The following is a 17735-nucleotide window of genomic DNA, read 5'->3' on the forward strand; positions in this document are numbered from 1 at the left end:
AATTCTTCTGCTAGCTGGAGTTTAGTCCACTTCTATATTCTTCCCTTCAAAGCTCAGGGGTCCAGGATTATCTTCTGTGTCTGTGTTAATTGGTTCCTCTTTTCTTTGTTGAAGAGGGTTGGTGCAGTCTTTCTCCCTATTCCGTCATCTTACCGGAACTCCTCCTGTCTAACCTTTTGGGTTACTGTTGTCAGTTTGATCTCGTATAGATAGTTCTTTAAAGGAGCTCAATGCTTACTAATTAAGCTGACCTTTTGTTTGGTTTAATGAGGATTTTAGGGGATGTTTTCAGGGCAGTAGTTTCAAAGGTTTTTCCAGCCTCAGAGACACCACATAGTCTGGTTTCTAGGAGAATTTGAAATTCTTTTCCTTATTTTTCCATACTTTTGATCCAAGATTTTTCTACAGAATCTTTGATCAAAATGTTCAGTAATAGTAGCTGGGTACCACCCAGTTCTTCTGATCTCATGGCAAAAGAGTATTTCTTCATGGAGGCAATTAACCACACATTCCATTTCCTCCTCCTGTTTCTGATTCCCCTTCTTCCTCTATTACTCTACGTGAGTAGGGAGCAGTTGTTACCCTTGGATGGCAGCTTGCAAGATTTTAAGTCTCCAGGCACTACACAACAAACTAGGAAGTAGAATCCACACCATACTAAACCCACTATCATCGAATCGATTCTGACTCACAGCGACTCCCACTGGGTTTCTAGGGCTGTAAATCTTTATGGATGTAGATTGCCCCATCCTCCCTCCATGGAGGGGCTTGTAGGTTTGAACCACCAACCTTCTGGTAAGCAGTGAAATGCCTTAGGCACTGTGTCTTAGAAGCACTAAAAGCAATATTGGGTCAGTTAACTGGGATGAGCCATGAAACCAAGATGTAATCATTCTTAATGTACAGCAAGGCACTTGAACTGTCATATCTTCATGTTTAATAGAGGGGTAAAATATTTGACCATTTGGAATGTATATTTATGTAGAACTTCTGTTATATAATTCTTGGTCATATCAATAATACATACAAGAATATAATTTGAAACAAATATGGTATAGCTAGGAAGATTCTTGGATATTTGAACAAGTGTACTCTAAGATTTAAGTGGTACCAATGGTTAAGCCGTAGACTACTTGGTGGATCAAACCTACTCAGAGGTACCTCAGAAGTAAAGCCTGGTGATCTGCTTCCAAAATGTATAGCCTTGAAAACCTTATGGAATACAGTTCTGCTCTGCACACCTGTGGTCACTAAGAGTTAAAATCTACTTGGTAGCAACTAGCAGGAATATCAGCAATACCTTAAGGTTATGAATTTAAAGAATTGATATTAAGCTAGGGGACAGTCTCTAATGTAATACTACCTTTGAATTCAGTATCTAGGCTGTGCCTTGTTACTGTTTTACTATTGCTGTTTTAAGGAGTTCTGATGGTGTAGTGGTTAACCCATTCAGTTGCTAACCAAAGGGTTCAAACCTACCAGCTATTCCATGGGAGGAGGATGAGGCAAGTTGCTTCTGTAAAGACTTACAGCCTTGGAAACTCTATGAGGGCAGTTCTACCCTGTCCTACAGGATTGCTATGAGTTGGAATTGACGCAGTGGCAGTGAGTGGTTCATTACTGTTTTAACCAATGACTTGGATTTAAGGAGTTGTCCCTGGGTGGTATAAATAGTTAACATGCTTGGCTGCTAACTGAAAGGTTAGAGGCTCGAATCCACCCCGAGACACTTCAGAAGAAAGTCTGGGTGATCTACTTGCAAAAAAGCAGGCATTGTAAACCTTATGGAGCATAGTTCCACTCTGACAGATACGGGGTCACCATGAGTTGGAATTGGATGGCAACTAGCTTTGGCTTTAAGAAGGCTTGACCCAATTGTGTAAATTCAGAAAGCTGGGAAAAATGCCTAATGAGTTAGGAAGCAGAATTGAGGTTCAAATTGATTTTTGAAAACTAGAGTAATAGACAAACATACACAATTAGTTTAAATGTACACTGTTCTTTTTGGTTCTGAAAATTAAATATTCAAGCATAAGATGGGGAGATCTTACTTAAAAGTACCTTGGAAGCCACAAATGTCACATGGCTACTAAAAGCAATGGTGGGACTCTTAGAGTCTATTAATATGAGCACAGTCCTTGGCTCCCAAAAAACCTTGAACAGAGCAATAATTCAACTTAGGTGCTATTTTCCACATAGGGAGATGGATTGAGGTCCAGTTAGGAAGATGAATTACTTGGAACTTAGGTCACATGAAGAATGATCAAAGGACTTGGGGATTTTTAGCTCGGAGAAGACTTAAGTGGGGCATGATATCGAGTTTCAAAACATTAAATTCAGTCATGTATAAGAAAAATTAGGTATATACTCATTTAGAGGACAAGATTTGGATTAGTGGGGAGTAGACAAGAGGGCAGAATTTTATCCAAGAAATGTATGTTTTATATCTGTAGAGCCACTAGCTGCTTTTTTGTACTCCGAAACTGCAGGGCTCCTGTTTGGGGTGGACTGCTGGTGTTGGCTGCATCTGTAGGAACAATGAGTTCCAGTTAATGGTGCTGTGCCTATATTACAATGGTGGATTTAAGGGGCAGTGCAGTGACTGCTTAAGACTGTATACATTCCTACTGTAACAGGTGAGAAGAGATATTTTTTTTAATTTTGATGCTTTAGTTCTAGAACACATTCTTTCTAATGCTTCATATTTTGCACTTTAGAGGACCCCTGGTGGTACAGTGGTTAAGTTCTTGGCACTAACTAAAAGATCAGAAGTTCAAAACCACCAGCCATTCTGCAGGAGAAAGATAGCAGTCTGCTTCGCTAAAGATTATAGCCTTGGAGGCTCTATGGGGCAGCTCTACCCTGTCCTATAGGATCACATACCACTCTTAACACCTTGGCATTTGTAACAGGAATAATAAATAACAACAAGGACAATAGCCAGGCACAATTTTAAGTGCATTTCACATATTAACTCATTTACTCCTCCCCTAAACCCTAATGTGTTTAGTCCTAGTATTTTCCAGTGGGTTACGTTACCTGTGAGCCCATGCTGTTTGTCCCAGAGCCCACACTGTTACCTATTGTGCTGCGTACTGCCTCTATCATGTTTATCAAAGGCCCTTTGTATGTATTTCATTATTAACAGTCATGCATATTTACAAAATGGTAATATTCTGCATATACAGTTTGATAATCTACTTCTTTGTTGTTTAAACATGTATTATGAATTTAGTCCCATGTTTTGACTCATCTAGAATTTTTCAGTGCTTAATCTAAGGTAAGTCTCAGAATAGCCAATTTTTCACAAATAGTATTTTGAGCAGTCATAATTAATTCATTCTCCATTGATTTATTTTCCATACTATCTATTGTGTATGGATGTATATATGTGTGTGTACACATACACAAAGTCAATCTCTGGGTTATAAATGAGAACAGTTCCTATGTCTTTAAGAATTTGCAGGTTAATTGGACCAGGTGCATAAGATTCTTATAAAACCTTACATTAGTTCAAGAAAAGACTCAAAGGCTTTTCACTGATTTAAAAGCTCCATGTACAGCAAGTGATGATGTTTGTGAAGAATTTCTTGCAAGTAGAGATTGGTTCAGTTGTTTGAAAGTGAGAGCAAATTAGCATAACATTAAAGGGCAAGTAATCTCTCCTGAAAGAAGTACAGCCAGAATGCTCCTTGGAAGTGAGGATGTACTTTAGATATGTCATCAGGAGGGACCAGTCCCTGGAGAAGAACATCATGCTTGGTAAAGTGGAGGGTTAATGAAAAAGGGAAAGACATTCAATGAGATGGATTACCACGGTGTCTGCATCAGTGAGCTCAAGCATAGCAATGATTATGAGGATGGTGCAGGATCAGGAAGTGTTTCATTCTGTCGTACATAGGGCTGCCATGAGTTAGAACCGACTCAACAGCACCTAACAACAAAGAGCAAGTAGAATTGTCTGTAAATCAGACGCTTGTAACCAAGGAACTGCCTGTATTCTATTATTTATGTATCACACATGTAGTATAATATAAACCTAATCAAACCTATAGCTGGGTTTGGTTCTGCCTCACAGTGACCTCTGTAATATCACACACACACACATACACACATGTGTACACACATACACATGTGTGCACACACACACACAGAAACACTTATTTTTTTGGTCCTCTTTTGGGCTGTTTATTCTGCACTATTCACTCTTTAAATGAATCTCTTGATTTTTTTCTATAATATGAAGACTGCACACACAGTTTTAAAATATAATTTTATATACTACTCATTTTTATTTCTTTCAAAGTTCTCATTTAGTTAGTCTTTCAGTTCAACTTTAGAGTAATTTTGAAAAGTTTCTTAGAAATCTTACTGGAATTTTCTCCTGATTTCTGTTAAATTCTTTTATTTAGGAAAATAAAAGCTATCTTTATAATATTATCTTCAAATTTAAAGGCATAGTCTTCTTGAGCATTTATTTAGGCATTGTGTATTTCTCGCTGATGAAGTCTTTGTATTCCTTAATGTTTTATGTTACATTTTACATGGCAGTTTTCACCCACCATATTACCTTTTAATTGATTTTTCCCTGATATGTTGAAAAGCTGTTGGTTTTTGGAAATTGTGTACCTAGGATCTGTCATAGTGATAAAAACTACAAGTCTGTTTAAAATTAAAAACAAAGGGTTTATTATGGTGACAGAGCATTTTGCAACATGGGAAAACACAAACCAAGAAGCTCTTGATAAAAGTGTTCCGAGGAGCTACAAAGTTAGAGAGGTTAATAAAGATCAAATCTGCAGTTGAGGGAAGGGGGTACATTTGGGGTATTTCTGATTGGATACTATTTACAAACCTGTAGGTGGCAGAATCTTGGTTGACCACATTTGCAGTTCAATTCCTTAGGATGACCTGGAACAATTATAAGATACAGATGCAGGGTCCTGTAAAGGGAGTTGTAGGGGTATTTTCTGAGTATCAGCCGACCACACGTTTCCTGACACATTACATCATCTAAGCATCTGTAGCCCAGTTTCTGAGGTTAGATAAGCTGAAATGGTTTCTGAAAAATTGTCAAATCCCAAACCAAAGCACATTGCCATTGAGTCGGTTCCGACTCATAGCAGCACTGTAGGACAAAGTAGAACTGCCCCATAGGATTTCCAACACTGGAAATATTTACAGAAGCAGACTTCCTCATCTTTCTCCTGTAGAGTGGCTGGTGGGTTCAAATTGTTGACCTTTTGGTTAGCAGGCCATGCCTTCACCACCAGAGCTCCTTGTGAAAATGGTCAAGGGAATAATAATGGAATTACCATTATACTGTTGAATTATGTTAAATTATAAAAGCACAGAGGTTGTTTAAAATAAAAAAAACAAATTTACTGCCATCGAGTGGGATCCAACTCATAGTGACCCCTCCTTGGGTTTCTGAGGTGGTATCACTACGGAAGTAGATTGCCCAGTCTTCCTTCCGAAGAGTGGCTGGTGGGTCTGAACTGCCAGCCTTCTGGTTAGTAGTCAGTTGCCTTAGGCACCAGAGCTCCTAAGAGGTTGTTGGAAGAATAAAATGATCACAAGTGAAAATGCTAAGTATTCGTATACTTCAGGGATGAAAAAGGGTTTTAATACAAAAAAGCTGTAAGCATGTCTCTATTTAATATCAGTTTATTCTAACTACAAGTACATCTCTCTGAAGTTTAACCACAGCTTGTTCTCTTTAACACCTATATGAGCAAAGGGAGCAAAACCACATTTTTCTGTAGAACTGTTTGTTTCTAGGCCACATGGTATGAACGAAAAGTGCAGAATAGATCACTTAATGACAAGGAGACATATAGGGTAGACTTTAGTTAGAAGTCAGTCATGTTAAGTCTTAGTTTTCAGAATACTCTTCCTCATTTCTTACAGAGCTGTTTTATTAATTTGAATATTTTGTCAGTTAATTAAAGGAGCTGTGGTGTTGCAGTGGTTAAGCACTCGGCTGATAACTGAAAGGTCATCAGTTCAAACTCGCCAGCCCCCTCTGTGCGAGAAAAATTCTCTTCTGTAGAGATTTACAGCCTTGAAAACTCTATGGGGGTAGTTCTGGGTTGCTATGAGTCAGAATTGACTCTATGGCAATGGTCTGGTCAGTTAATTATCTTCAGTTTATAACAAATACCATTTCTTGAGTAGTTAAGCATATGGAGCACTTATATTAATAGCCTTATAGCAATCTGTATCTCTGCTTTTAGAAATGCAGAAATGAACAAGGACAATTAGTAACTCACCAAAGATGGCAAAGCTTGTGAACTATAAAACTAGGTGTAGCTGTTTCCAGAGATCTCACTTGCCACTGAACCCCACTGCGTTCCACCATACCTACACTGAGCTAGTTCATACATAGCTCCTTACGACTTACTCTTAAAATGTATTGCATCTTATTAAGTGAGCAAGGCAGGTATTTACACTTTATGCCTCCATTAGTCAGACACATCCAGATCTCAGTCTGTGTCTACTAGATTCTTGACAAGAATTTGAGGAAGCCGAGCAGTATGTAGTTCTTCCATGGTAAGCGCACGAGACAGGCACTAGACCTTTGGTATTTTCTGAGTCTGCCTTTACTTGTGCAGTTCTGGAAACAAAAGATAGAGACCAAGAGATAAGTGGGAGTGAAGGTGTTAGCCATGTCATTTTAAACTGGAAGCCTATAAAAGTCTCAATAATAAAAGACCAAACTCTTTTTTTGTTGTTGAAAGAATAGAACATAACAAAGTATATTCACAGCTGATTATTATAATTGGTGTCAATAAGTTGTACATTTGTAAACAGCTGTGTTGGCAACAATGTGATAGATTTCACAACAAAAAAGAGTAGCTGCTGAGGTTACTTGTTTATGTACAACCAAAAACCTCATGGGATTTGGTTTCTTAGTTTGCAGGTTTAGTGTCACGGTTTCAAGGGACATCCCAGTTAATTAGCCTAATAATGTGTTTAATGGTTCTTTTCTAACTCTTACTTCCATGTGTAGTGCCTGGGCTCTTAAAAGCTTGCTAGAGCTCTGGTAGCATAGTACCTAAGGCACTTGACTGCTAACCAGAAGGCTGGTGGTTCAAACCCACCAGCCACTCCTGGGAAGGAAGGTTGGAGTATCTACTTCCGTAGTGATACTGCTTCGGAAGCCCAAGGAGGGGTCACTATGAGTCGGGTCCAACTCGAGGGCACATAACAACAACAACATGGAACGTGTAACTAATTGTCTCTGCGAACAAATGCCTCCTTTGCCGTGCGACCAGAGAACTGGATGGTGCCCAGCTATCATTACAAAACATTTTCTTTTATTTTTTTAAAATATGGAACGCTTCACAAATTTGCATGTCATCCTTGCACAGGGGCCATATTCATCTTCTCTGTATTGTTCCAATTTTAGTGTGTGTGCTGCCAAAGTGAGCACATTACTGAACATCTTGATCAGAGATTCCACAGAAAAATCTTTATCAAAAGGGGGGGCGGGCATAAATTAAAAGATAATCTCAAATTCTCATGGACTCTAGACTTTCTGAAGCCATGGAGGATGGTTGAAACTATTGCCCTGAGATAATTACATTTCAAATAAAAAATATCCACTGGCATCACCTTAAAACTGAACAGTAATTTAACTTTACTAGTAAAAAGATCTGCCTTGAGTATTAAGCTTTTTTAATTTTATGGGATTAAATTGACAGCAGCAAATAGAAAGATTAGGGCAATGAATTTATGTTAATGAGGGAGGAACAACTTAAAGAGAGGGTGAGAATGTTTGCACAACTCAAAGAATGTAATTAATGTCACCAAATTATGCATGTAAAAACTGTTGAATTAATGTATATTTTGCTCTGTATATTGTCAATAAAAACAAAATTATAAAAAAAATTTGGATGATGGTGCTATCATCATGACAATTTTTGAAATTTATTTCATTTTCTATCTTACCTCTCTCTTTTAAAGACACACCATTCTTTATTGGCTAAGCATTGTTTAACACACACACACACACACACACATATGTTTTTCCACACTTATTAATCCATTTAATAGCAGCCATTTGTTATTAGTCCTTTCATTGTTCATACATGAATGATACTGCCTTAAAGTGTGTTACTCACATCTTTTGTGGGAAGGTTAAACCATTGCTTAATAACCTTTTTTTTAAAAACCTTTATTGAAGTAGAATTCAAATGATCTGTATGTGAAGTGTACTATATGGTCAGTTTTGGCATATGTTTGTACTTGTGAAACAGTGATAATTAAATTAGCAAACATTTTCAGTATCTCCAAAAGTTTCCTATTTCCCCATGCAATCCAACCCGTCCTCCATAGGGAATCCTATGATGCCTAGCTTCTTTCATTCAGCACAATGATTTTGAGGTTCATTCATATTGTGGTGTACATCAATAGTTTGTTCCTTTTTTATTGCTGACTAGCATTCCATTGTATGGCTATATCACAATTTGTTTATTAATATACCTATCTATTTTAAACATATATCGTTCTAATTATTGCTGTTGCTATTTGTAGTACTTGATATTCTTAAACTACAATATGATAATGCAGTCTTTGAATATTATGAACTAATTAGTGGGAACTTCAAATAGGTTGTTTTTAAAGTATAGCAGCAGCAGCAGTCTCAAATGTAAGTGTAAACATTAAGGGACTCTTGTCATTCTGAGGTGCTCTAGGAGGTAATTTAGTTTTCTGCTTCACTCAGGATTTAGTGCTATTCAAGACAAATCTTCATTTTTGAAGGCTAATCATTAAGTTAGTCAGTGTGATGTAACTATTGCTGGAACTACTTTCACTTGCCTTCCTGTCGGCCTATTTAAATATCAATTAATGAACATATGTGTCTCAGAGTACAGATGAAAAAGGATTTCTAACTATTCATTCAGATTCTAAAATGAGGACTTTGTGCAGTTGGTGGCAATGACCATTTATATACTCACTGAATTAGAGCTAATTTAGTGTTCAATTATAATTTAATATATTCATTAGTAATTAAAATATTTCTGTAAACCATATCTATCTATCTATCTATTAATACATCTATCTCCATATATATCTATATATTTAATTTTTTGTTTTGTGGAAGATGATAAGGTTTTGGTTGACTAGTATATTTATATTTAAAGCAAGGTAAGTATTCTTTTAGAATAGCAGTCATTTGGCAAATTTCTGGGATATATGTATCCCCCAAATACATGTATTTTTAAAATGGATATTTTTAAAATTATTTATCATATTTTATTTATATTTGTCTCCAGGGAAAATTGTGAAGACTTATAGTCCATACTAATACTGAAGAATTCCATCTAATTTAATCTCTTCTTTGAGTATATCTTCTGTAGCAGTAGATTATGACCTTGACAGGACTAGAAGAATGAATGTGACTGATTCATAGTAGTGCATCCTGCGTTCTCTGTGTTGGACACAGAGAAAGGCAGGCCGATTCTAAACCTCACCTTTCTTTCAGCTGTAACTTAACGGCCTTCCACTCAAAACGAGATTCCTATTTCCTACACTCGTTTCTGCTCAGTGTGGTCTGGCTTTATCCCAATTGTTTTCCTAAATCTCTTGTTAAGGCTAGTAATCATCTAGTAATCATCCAGTGGTTTCTTTTGTTCTTCTCCTACCCCAGTTGTCTGCAGTACTTGACCCTGCTTCCAGGCTGCTCTTCTGACCTCCAAGACACTGTTATCTTGTATCTCTCAGTGTTACTTTCTTTTGCTGTCTCCGGCTCCCTCTTTAAACATTCCAGGTTTTTGCTTTTGGTCTTCTTCACTTGCTTTTTACATTTTTCCTTTGAGTGTTCTTGTCCATATTTTAAAAATTCTTAATTTTATATACATAGAAATTATAAATACTCATAATAAATGACTTGAATAATTTGAACATGCCAAAAAGGTAAAAGTCACCTGCAGTCCCATCTGTCCAAACACTGGTAGCATTTTTTCCCTCAGCTGCTTGTTTTACCTACAACTTTTGTTTAATCAACTCCTAAGTCAAACCTCTAATACTTAGTTTCCACCTAGTTCCAAAAGCATATTTACAGTTTCTTAAAACACATCTAGTAGGATGTGCTAAACTGCTTGAAATTAAACACAGGGGGAGGAGGTGAGTTTCTTGATGTAAAATGAGTACTTGGCTGAATTGGACCTCCCATGAGCTGCTTTTGGAAAAGAAACATAAATGAGTTAGAGAAATGGTTTCTTAATACTTTTTCTGAGCACAGTTCAGGTTATTCTTAGATATCTCATTTAATCTTACATCTAAAATAGAACAAGTATGGTAATACATGGAAACATTACCTTCAGAAGAAGAGATACATCAAAGTGCCTTCCCTGGGAAAACGTCTAAAAAAAGCCCTTGAAATATATGTAAGATCTCCCTGGTCTTATCAGGACAGCAATACAGCCTCGTCCTAAATAAAGGCAAGGTGTGACCCAACACTGTATCACCCTCATTACAGAAATTAAGTGGTTTATGATAAGACTTATTTATTTTTTAATTTTTTTGTTACACCAATAAAAGTAGTATAACAATTGTCTCATATATGTATAGCCAGGTAGATGATCCAAGGAAATGTTCCCAGCAAATTCTTGGTCACCCTGTTTCCTCTAAAGAGTTGCTTCTTTTTCATTATCCATTTTTAGTTGAAATATAGGCCATCAGGATATATCTTTATAAAATAACTTGTGACTGAAATGGGTTTTATCTGGACATTGTTAAAATATAGATTGTAACTAATGATTATAGTTGTTGGTACATGGGTTCATTAGCTATAAATTGTTAGTGCAACAAGGAAAAGATGTAAATATAATTACGGTATAGAAAGTATTTTTGTTGGGTTATAGTCTATGGAAGTAGATTGCCCAACCTTCCTTCCAAAGAGTGGTTGGTGGGTTTGAACCACCAGACTTCTGGTTAGCAGTCGAATGCCTTAGGCACTATGCCCCCAGAGTTCCTAAGGAAGAATACAATGCTTAAATTGAACAAATCATTTGTGGTGAAAATTAGTGTAAAATGGTATCCTTATGTGGGTATTTTTCTAATTACTTTTTTGTTTAGAACCTAACCTTTAGCAATGCCTCAGGATTGTGCTTCTTGGAAAGGTCCTTGATTTTTAAACTTCATAGAGTTTGCTTAAATAATTTTTAATCAATTTCTTGGTTTTAAATTTTAATATTAAAAAAAAAAAATAAAAAAAACCTCCAAGGAAGAAACCTAATTCATCTGCTCTAATATAACAGCAAAAATATTCTCAGTGTTTTCTCCACACATTAAATTTGGCAGTAGTTCAGATACTAACAATATTAAAGGAGACAGCTTATTGTGATGGGTTCCTGTCCTGGTTCCATAGTCCACCTAATCTATGGCAATGGCTCAGCTGAGTTTGGTATTTCTCTGTGTTCATGAAATCACATCCCTTCCAGCTTCCCCTCTTACTTCTTCATGTACAGGCACTCTAGAAAAACGTTTTTTTTTTTTTTTTTTCTTAGTACTTTCTCGGTGGCTGTACTGATGGAAATACAAAGAGCATATGGGAGCAGATATATGCGTAGGTCTTAATTTTATGTTTTGGTAGACTGGTTCATTCAAGCAAATACAGGAGAACATGTTTGTTTAAGGTTTTCCTCTGAGCCAGCTGCTGCTTCCTCTTTTTCCTAGTGTGGCCTGCCAGAAATGTATACCTTGATTTCTGCTCCATTATACAAAAATTTCCAGTAGGCTTTTTCTTTTTTTCAAAAAAGTGTATTAATTAGCTCCTTGAAAAATCTAAAAATACAGATCTAATGTGCATGGCCTAGGAATGTTGAGGATTTGTTATGATTTTGCTCAAAATTGATTAATTTTGTTTAAGACTAAGTATTTTTAATTAAAATTATGTATATAAAATTAGAGATTTAATGTTTCTTACTAATTATATATAGTTTCTTACTGATTATATATAGTCAGCCTCTTTTATGATAGCTCTAAGAGCATACAGTCTAATTTTAATTACTTAGAACAAAATACTTGTATTGCTTTTTTTTTTTTGAAGAGGGTAATGAATGCATGTCCACCAGAATATGATGGGAGAGTATTGGCCTGGGAGTTACCCAGTTATAGAACTTTTCTTGTTAATTAGTTGTGACCTTGAGGGCCTTGCTATCTCTCAGACTCAAAATTTTCATTTGGAAAAGAAAGATTTTGGTTTACGTAATCTGTAAGGTCCTTTTCAAAGATGGCATTTCATGACCTTTATTTTATGACCTTCTAGTTTTATACTGTTAAGGAAACAGATCATGTCTCTGCTTCTTGTTGTCTGTCTTTGTATTTTTTTACTGAAGTGGGGATGTGTTGTGTTCAGTATGGTCACACTGGGCAGAGAGGTGTAACTGGATAGTTTCTAGAGGATAAGGACTATCTAAAAATAATCAACAAAAAGACTTGGTGAAATTGTCCTATACCAATTTTATTTGCTTTACCACCAGACTTTGTAATTTTGCTAACAGGTGACTGGTTCTGTAATTTCATATAGTCTTCTAAGTCAGTTGAGGTTAATATGAGAAACTTAGTATTCCTCAAGACAATGTTTTGGGATCTTAGACAGTCTAGCTTTCTATAATTCTGTCTTGAGTTATAGGATGACCTAGAATAAAGAGGATTCATAATATTGGTGGTAAATTACATCCATGCCTCTTTTCCTGTAGGAAAAGTCTTACAGTTTGGTGACATGAGACAGGCCTGTGTGGAATTTGCTTTTCATTATAATGCTTCTCAGTTTATTTACTGACTGTATGGCCTGACTTCAATTGCTGAGACCTTGCTCTGATGCTGTCTCACAAGGGATGTTTTATAAGAATTATTATTCCTGAATAAGGTATACTGTACATACTCCTAGATAGAAAGTTTCAACATTGTGAAGATGTTGGTGCTCCCCAATTTAATCTGTATATTGAAATGAATCCCCCTAAATCCCAACATAGTTTTTCCCTTTTAAGAGTGTGTATTTGTTGAAGGGGTGGAGGTAAAAAACAAAATGATTCTCAGGTCCATAGATAAAATATGTTCTAAGACTAGGAGCATGTTGAAAAAGAAATATGATAAGGGGAGGTACTTCCATATATACCTAAAAACAGGTAATCTGTGTCTATAGCTTTAAAATAGGTATTTTCACCAAGCATTCTATATTTATTTCCTGTAATTATCCTAAGTAAATTGGCTAACTGAACAATTGTGTACATGTAAAATTGTTCATATCAGTGTTATTTATAAACAACCCATGTTTCTAATAGGTGACTGATTAAATCAGTTGTTTCCTCCATTAAGTGAGATACCATGGAGCTATTAAATGTGCATAATATATACAGTGTATTTATTCACAGGGAAAGAGGTTTATAATATGTTAAATAGATTATAAAAGAAGTTATGAATAGATTAGTGTAGGCATATAGATGTGTGTATCTTCTCAGAAGAATGTGCAACAAGTTAGCAGTGGTTATCTCTCAGTAGCTCTCATATTTTCACACTTACTTCTATTTCTAATTTTTCTACAAAAACAAAACAAAACAAAACATGGATTCTTTGAGAGCAGGTAGAGCATAACAGCTAAAGCAGTTGAGAGTATGTAGGACTTTGGAGCCAGTCTGTTGTTGTTGTTAGGTGCTGTCGAGTTGTCTGTGACTCATAGTGACACTATGTACAACATAATGAAACACTGCCCAGTCCTGTGCCAGCCTCAAAATCCTGCCTATACCTAGCCCATTGTTGTAGCCTCTGTGTTAATCCATCTTTTTGAGGGCCTTCCTCTTTTTCTCTGACCATCCACTTTACCAAGCATGATATCCTTCTCCAGGGAATGGTCCATTCTGACAACAGGACCAAAGTAGGTGAGACAAATTTTGGCCATTCTTGCTTCCAAGGAGCATTCCTGCTGCACTTCTTCTAGAACAGATTTGTTACTTCCTCTGGCAGTCCATGGTACTTTCAGTATTTTTTTGCCAACACCACAACTCGGAAGCATCAACTCTTCTTCAGTCTTCCTTATCCATTATCCAGCTTTCACATGCATATGAGGTGATTAGAAATACCATGGCTTGGGTTAGGTGTACCTTAGTCTTCAAAGAGACATCTTTGCTCTTCAGTACATTAAAGAGATCTTTTGCAGCAGATTTGCCCTGTGTAGTATGTCATCGGATGTCTTGACTACTGCTTCCATTGGTGGTGGTTGTAGAAATAAGTAACATGAAATCTTTGACAACTTCAATCTTTTCTCCATTTATCATGAGGCTGCTCTTTGGTCCAGTTGTGAGGATTTTCATTTTCTTTATGTTGAGGTGTAATCCATATTGCAGACTATAATCTTTAATCTTTATCAGTAAGTGCTTCAAGTTATCTTAACTTTCAGCAAGCAAGGTTGTGTTATCTGCATATCACAGGTTTACTAATGAGTCTTCCTCCAGTCCTGATGCTACATTCTTCTCCATGTAGTCCAGCTTTTTGGATTATTTGCTCAGCATACAGATTGCATAAGTATGGTGAAAGAATACAACCCTTCCTGATTTTACACCTTGCATTATGCCCTTGTTCTGTTTGAATGACAGCCTCCTGGTCTGTATACAGGTTCCTCATGTGCTCAATTAAGTATTCTGGAATTCCCATCCTTCTCAATGTTATCCATAATTTGTTATGATCCACCTAGTTGAATACTTTTGCATAGTCAATAAAACACAAGTAAACATCTTTCTGTTATTCTTTGCTTTCAGCCAAGATCCATCTGATATCAGCAATGATACCCTTGTTCCACGTTATCTTCCAAGTCCAGTTTGCATTTCTGGAAGCTCCCTGTCAATATACTGCTGCAAATGTTTATTTATTCTCAGCGAGATTTTACTCACATGTGATATTATTGATACTGTTACATAATTTCCACATTCTTTGGGGTTGCCTTTTTTGAAATGGGTACAAATATGGATTTCTTCCATTCAGTTGGTCAGGTAGCTGTCTTCCAAATTTCTTGGCATAGATAGTCTGTTTGTTGAAACATCTCAATGGGTATTAATTTGTTAATTCTGGAACCTTGTTTTTCACCAGTTCCTTCAGTGCAGCTTTGACTTCTTCCTTCAGTACAATTAGCTCTTAATCATATGCCACCTCCTAAAATAGAGCCAGGAAAGGGAGGGAGCAGGAGAGGCTGGGGACCTGTGGAACGGCAGGATATCCAGATAAAAAGGGGTGAGAGGCAAGGCTAGGCCCCAAGTCCCCTAGAGCCAGGAAAGGGAGGGAGTGGCCAGGGACCACAAAGTTGTAGGTTCCAGGTAGGATTGGGTAAGGGGAGGATGCAGAGGTTTCCAACAGCTAAGGAAGACACACTTGTCTGTCAGTTTGTCCTCTTGTGGGGCCTGTATGCTGATGTGAGGCTTGAGGCTGTGCCACTGGTTTTTTTCAGATGCCAGCAGAGTTGCACATGGTTCACAGATTTCAACACAGCTTACAGACTAAGAGACTAGGAAGCAGGAGGAGGCCATCCACTTCTCAAAAATTGGCCAGAGAAAACCTTATGAATAGCAGAGAAAAACTGATACATTACTGGGCAACTTTATGAATAGCTTGGAAACATTGTCTGACACAGTGCAGGAAGATGAATCCCTTGGTTTGGAAGGCACTCAAAATAGGACTGGGAAAGAGCTGCTTCATCAGAGTAGAATCAACCTTAATGATATGGATAAAGTAAGTCTTTCAGGACCTCCATGTGCTGACATGACACAACTGAAATTGAGGAGAAACAGCTGCAAGCATCCATTAATAATTGGAACACAGAATGTACAAAGTATGAATCTGGGAAAGTTGGAAGTTGTAAAAAATGAAATGGAATGCATACAGATTGTTATCCTAGGCATTACTCACCTGAAATGGATGAGTTTGGGGCATTTTGAATCAGACAACCATGTGATCTACTATGCTGGGAATGACAAACGGAAGAGGATCGGTGTGGCACTCATCATCACAAAGAATGTTTCAAGATCTGTCCTGAAGTACAGTGCTGTCAGTGATAGGATAATATCCATACACCTACAAGGAAGACCCGTTAATATGACTGTATTCAAATTTATACACCAACCCCCAAAGTCAAAGATGAGGAAACTGAAGATTTTTTATCAACTTCTGCAGTCATCCAATCAAGATGTGTTGCTTATCACTGGTGATTGAAATGCAAAAGTGGGAAACAAAGAAGAATCACCAGTTGTTGGAAAATTCAGCCTTGGTAACAGAAATAATGCTGGAACTTGCATGGTAGAATTTTGCAAGACCAATGACTTATTCATTGCAAATACGTTTTTTCAACAACAAAATTGGTGGCTATACATGTGAACTTCACCAGATGGAGTACACAGAAATCAGACTGCAAGAGGAAATGGAAAAGCTCAATATCTTCAGCCAAAACAAGGTCAGGAGCTAATTGTGGAACAGACCATCAACTTACTCATATGCAAGTTCAACTTGAAGTTGAAGACAATTAAAACAAGTCCATGAGAGCCAAAATATAACCTTGAATATATCCCTCCTAAATTTAGAGACCACCTAAAGAATAGATGTGATGCATTGAACACCAGTGACCAAAAACCAGAAGAATTGTGGGGTGACATCAAGAACATCATCCACGAAGAAAGCAAGAGGTCATTAAAAAGACAAGAAAGGAAGAAAAGACCAAAATGGATGTCAGAAGAGACTCTGAAACTTTGAGTGAAGAGTAGCTAAAGCAAATGGAAGAAATGACAAGATAAAAGAGCTGAACAGAAGATTTCAAAAAGCAGCTTGAGAAGACAAAGCCAATTACTATCATGAAATGTGCAAAGACCTGGAGTTAGAAAACTGAAAGGGAGGAACACGTTTGACATTTCTCAAGCTGAAAGAACTGAGAAAAAAATGTAAGCTTCGAGTTGCAATATTGAAAGATTCTATGGGCAAAATATTGAATGATGCAGGAAGCATCAAAAGAAGATGGAAGGAATACACAGAGCCAGTGTACCAAAAAGAATTGGTCGATCTTCATCCATTTCAGAAGGTGGCATATGTTCAGGAACCAATGGTATTGAAGGAAGAAGTCAAAACTGCACTGCAAGAATTGCCAAAGACCAAGGCTCCAGGAACTGACAGAATACCCATTGAGATGTTTCAACAAACAGATGCCCCACTGAAGGCACTCACTCGGTTATGCAAAGAGATTTGGAAGACAGCTACCTGGCCAACTGACTGGAAGAGATCCATATTTGTACCCATTCTAAAGAAAGGTGATCCCACAGAATGTGGAAATTATCGAACAATATCATTAATATTGCATGCAAGTAAAATCTTACTGAAGATAATTCAAAAACGTTTGCAGTAGTATATTGACAGAGAACTTCCAGAAATACAAGCTGGATTCAGAAGAGGATATGGAATGAGGGATATCATTTCTGATGTCAGATGGATCTTGGCTGAAAGCAAAGAATACCAGAAAGGTGTTTACTTGTGTTTTATTGACTATGCCAAAGCATTTGATTATGTGGATCATAACAAATTATGGATAACATTGAGAAACATAGGAATTCCAGAACACTTAATTATACTTATGAGGATCCTGTACATAGACCAGGAGACTGTCATTTGAAGAGAAAAAGGGAACAGTACAAGGTTTAAAATCAAGAAGGGAGTGTGTCAGGGTTATATCCTTTCACCATACTTACTCAATCTGT

General features: G+C 37.0%; 1 protein-coding gene and 1 non-coding gene across 2 annotated transcripts in view; one reads left to right on the forward strand and one right to left on the reverse strand.

Moving 5' to 3' along the window:
- ELAPOR2 (endosome-lysosome associated apoptosis and autophagy regulator family member 2) overlaps positions 1–17735 on the forward strand; it is a 206033-nt gene that overhangs the window by 14328 nt on the left and 173970 nt on the right. The window lies entirely within an intron of this gene.
- LOC122151682 lies at positions 7329–7435 on the reverse strand. Its single transcript, XR_006164252.1, has one exon. It is a non-coding gene; the product is annotated as a U6 spliceosomal RNA (small nuclear RNA).

Source organism: Orycteropus afer, unplaced genomic scaffold (genome assembly GCF_000298275.1).
Source record: "Orycteropus afer afer isolate SDZICR_OR568_19922 unplaced genomic scaffold, OryAfe1.0 scaffold00644, whole genome shotgun sequence".
NCBI lineage: Eukaryota > Metazoa > Chordata > Mammalia > Tubulidentata > Orycteropodidae > Orycteropus > Orycteropus afer.